The sequence below is a fragment of the Jaculus jaculus genome, chromosome 1 (assembly GCF_020740685.1).
Source record: "Jaculus jaculus isolate mJacJac1 chromosome 1, mJacJac1.mat.Y.cur, whole genome shotgun sequence".
Taxonomy (NCBI): domain Eukaryota; kingdom Metazoa; phylum Chordata; class Mammalia; order Rodentia; family Dipodidae; genus Jaculus; species Jaculus jaculus.
Window position 1 is genome coordinate 128,735,813 of NC_059102.1, and position 3,156 is coordinate 128,738,968.

The 3,156-nt window shown below is 45.6% G+C and overlaps 1 pseudogene; it reads left to right on the plus strand.

Moving 5' to 3' along the window:
• Positions 1-254: 254 nt before the first annotated feature.
• On the plus strand, positions 255-953 carry LOC101616435 (annotated as a pseudogene).
• Positions 954-3,156: the final 2,203 nt, after the last annotated feature.

Consider the following 3,156-nt stretch of genomic DNA (forward strand, 5'->3'; position numbering starts at 1 on the left):
TTGAAGAACCAACCAACCAAACAAAGTTTAATGGTTCCAGATGGAGCAGCTGCTCTGGGGTTCCGGTGCTCTGAGACAGTTTCCTTCATTCTCAGTCATCTTAGCATCAGTGTGGAACGTGTTGGTGCTGAGGAGTCCTCTTCGAGAACCTTTCATATTGCCTGACTGCAGATCTGATTTTTACCCACTGTAACCAGCGTGGCTCACTTAAGATCATCTAGATCCAGACCAAAGAGCCCAGCTCTCTGCACTCCTGAGCACGATGGAGTCTGCGATTTTGAATTTCTTGGTGGAGGACACCAAAACTCTCTGCTGGTCTTGCTCCCGATGATGCAAGTGTGATTGCTGTCATCTTCATGAGCTCCCGAGGTCATAGCACGCTTCCACGGACTCTCATGGCCCCTTGAATGATTTCCGAGGGAGATATAGGAGGTATCGCTCAAATCATCTCCTCTCTCTTCCTGGGCTGAGGCGGTGCGGCCTCCAACCGGCACCTCCTCCAGGCACGTGGCATCACCTGCATTGTGAATGCTACCATTGAGATCCCCAATTACAACTGGCCCCAATTTGAATATGTTAAGGTGCCTCTGGCTGATGTTCCTAATGCCCCTATTAAAGTGTACTTTGACGTGGTGGCCGACAAGATCCACAGTGTGAGCAGGAAGCACGGGGCTACGCTGGTGCACTGTGCCGCGGGGGTGAGCCGCTCGGCCACCCTCTGCATCGCGTACCTGATGAAGTTCTACAACGTGTGTCTGCTGGAGGCGTACAGCTGGGTGAAAGCCAGGAGGCCTGTCATCAGACCCAACGTAGGCTTCTGGCGGCAGCTGATAGACTATGAGTGCCAGCTCTTTGGGAAGTCGACAGTTAAGTTGGTACAGACACCTTATGGCATAATTCCAGACGTTTATGAGAAAGAGTCCCAACACCTGATGCCTTACTGGGGGATTTAATGCCACCAAAGCCTGCATCAGCAGCCCCTGAGCAGTACTAGCATCTGCTACACACCGTCTGCTCCCCTCTTCTTCTTTCTTTTCAAATGGTTGACTTTTGATTCTCTTGCCAGTGTTTTTACACTGGGTGTTTAAGTTTATTTTAAGAGATAGGGAGGGGACATAAGGGGGATGCATACATTGCTAGGAACATTTTTCAAACTAGCATTTTTAAATAGGGAGTATGAAAATCTTGAACTGGCCTTGAACCATTTTTAACAATATGGACAGTTTAATAAACTGTTTCTGCTTTACTGTGGCCCCTGTGCCTTTTGGTACCATGGCAGGTGCGGGAGGAGCTCAGTGCAGAAATCACTCTGGGCTGTGATGAAACCTTTAGAGATGAGCCTTACCCAAGGCTGCTGACCAGAATGATGCTTAGGAAGATACTGATACCAGCTTCCGTCTCTACTGGATCAGCCCTACCCTTTCCTTTTCCTTTCTCTTTCCTATTATTTAGTGACTCTATAAGTTAAACAAACCTTTGTTATTTAGATGATAAGTAATTATAATGAAATCTGCTGCAAAGATCCTCTTGAAACAGTGTGCCCCAGGGTTATATTAGCATTATTTTTAATAAATATATCTGCTTAGCAAACCTTTTACTAATAAAAAAAAAGAAAGAAAGAAAGAAAGAAAGAAAGAAAGAAAGAAAGAAAGAAAGAAAGAAAAGACTTCGCAGGCAAGTGCCTTAATGGTTAAGCCATCTCTCCAGCCCCCCCCCCACCTTTGAAATTTATTTTTTATTGTCAACTTCCATAATTATAGACAATAATCCATGGTAATTCCCTCCCTCCCCCCACTTTCCCCTTTGCAGTCCATTCTCCATCATACGCTTTCCCTCTCTCAATCAGTCTCTCTTTCATTTTGATGCCATCATCCTTTCCTCCTATTATGATGGTCTTTACAGGTAGTGTCAGGCACTGTGAGGTCATGGATATCCAGGCTTTCTTGTGTCTGGAGGAGGGCATTGTAAGCAGTCCTAACCTTCCTTTGGCTCTTACATTCTTTCCACCACCTCTTCTGCAATAGACCCTGAGCCTTGGAAGGTATGATAGAGATATTGCAGTACTGAGCACTCCTGTCACTTCTTTCTAGCACCATGATGCCTTCTGAGTCATCCCAAGGTCATTGCCATCTGGAAAGAGAAGGTTCTCTACCAAAAGTGAGAGTAGCATTAATATATAGGTATGAACATTAAGAGAAGTGCTTACTGAGCAGTTTGATGAGCATAGTATATACATTTAGCCAAACATCAGCAGACATTACTCCCCTAGGGCTCATGATCACCCCTGTTGAAGGTTTTCAGTATCAGGCATGTATTCCTTCCCATGGAGTGGCCCTCTAGTGCAATTAGAGAGTGGTTGGTTTCCCCCATAGCATTCATGCCACTATTGCACCCACTGGCTCATATGGCCCGGCTGGATAAATTTAAGGCTTGCAGTGTCCACTGTTGAGTATATCCATTGGTGATTTCTCTCTCTCCCATTGAACTGCATGCAGCTTAGCCTTGTCCAGCTTTCTGTCAGCTGGTCTACATGGAAGAGGGTTTCAGCACTTCTCCAGCAGGATTTCTCAGTGGCCTTGCAGTCCAAGTATGTGGAGTCTTCAGCAGTAGGGTCTTATCATCTATTCCTGGTGAAAAATAAATAGCCTCAGCAATAGCCTGTAATGTTTTGGGGTCCAGCCCCCTTTTTAATTATCATTTTTTTAAAGATTTATTTTTGATTTTTTGAGGTAGGGTCTCACTCTAGCTCAGGCTGACCTGGTATTCACTCTATGGTATCAGGGTGGCCTTAAACTCACCATGATCCTCCTACTTCTGCCTCCTGGGTGCTGGGATAAAGGCCACCATGTGTGCCACCATGCCTGGCTTAAGGTTTGCTTTTATTTATCTATTAGAGATAGATAGATAGAGAGAGAGAGAGAGAGAGTGAGAATGGGCACACTAGGGCCTCTAGCCACTGCAAACAAACCCCAGATGTGTGTGCCACCATGTGCATCTGGCTTATGTGGGACATGGAGAATCAAACCTGGGTCTTTAGGCTTCACAGGCATGCACCTTAACCACTAAGCAATCTCTCCAACCCCAGTTTTTTTTTGTTTTTTTTGTTTAATGAGAGAGAGAGAGAGAGAATTGGCACACTAGGGCCTCTAGCCAATG